This window comes from Choloepus didactylus, chromosome 6, assembly GCF_015220235.1.
Source record: "Choloepus didactylus isolate mChoDid1 chromosome 6, mChoDid1.pri, whole genome shotgun sequence".
In the NCBI taxonomy this organism is placed as follows: Eukaryota; Metazoa; Chordata; class Mammalia; order Pilosa; family Megalonychidae; genus Choloepus; species Choloepus didactylus.
Window position 1 is genome coordinate 142027236 of NC_051312.1, and position 799 is coordinate 142028034.

The window sequence follows — 799 nt, forward strand, 5'->3', positions numbered from 1 at the left end:
TCCTTCCTAATTGCTATTCTCAAACAGGAAAAGAGGTGAGAAGGAGAAAAAGTGTATACATGGTGAGAAAAAGAAGAGCTACTCTAACAAAAGTGGAAATAAATTATTGAGTGAAGGCTCAAATTGCTTCACCATGATAATAAGGAAATTGGGTAAGAAAACTGTCACCAAATATATTGTAATTAAACACACTAAACCTCCTTATCCTGAACATATCTGCACAGGCGATCCTATTTATGATCAAAATAGTCCCCTACTCAGGGTTTTCGTCAATGCAAGTTTAACATCTTTATTCCTCAGGCTATAGATTAAGGAGTTCATCATGGGAACCACATTGGTGTAAAAGACAGAAGAGATTTTACCCTCATTCATAGGGCTGGTTGAAGATGGATGAAGGTATGCAAATGAACCTGATCCAAAGAACAGAGAAACAGCCATTATGTGGGAACTGCAGGTGCTGAAGGCTTTGGACCTGCCCTCAGTGGAACTGATGTGGAGGATGCTGGAGACAATGAAACCATAAGAGACAAAAATGGTGAGACTGGGCACAAAGATGTTGATGCTCCCCACAATGAACAGCACCAGCTCATTAACACAGGTGCTTGTGCAGGAGAGCTGGAGCACAGGGAGGATGTCACAGAAATAATGGTTGATGGTGTTGGCATCACAGAAGGTCAGTCTCAGCATGCATCCAGTGTGAGCCACAGCAGTAGAAAATGCCATCAAGTACGAACCAAACATAAGATTGGAACACACTTTAGGGGACATGGCAATGTTATACAAGAGTGGATTACATGCC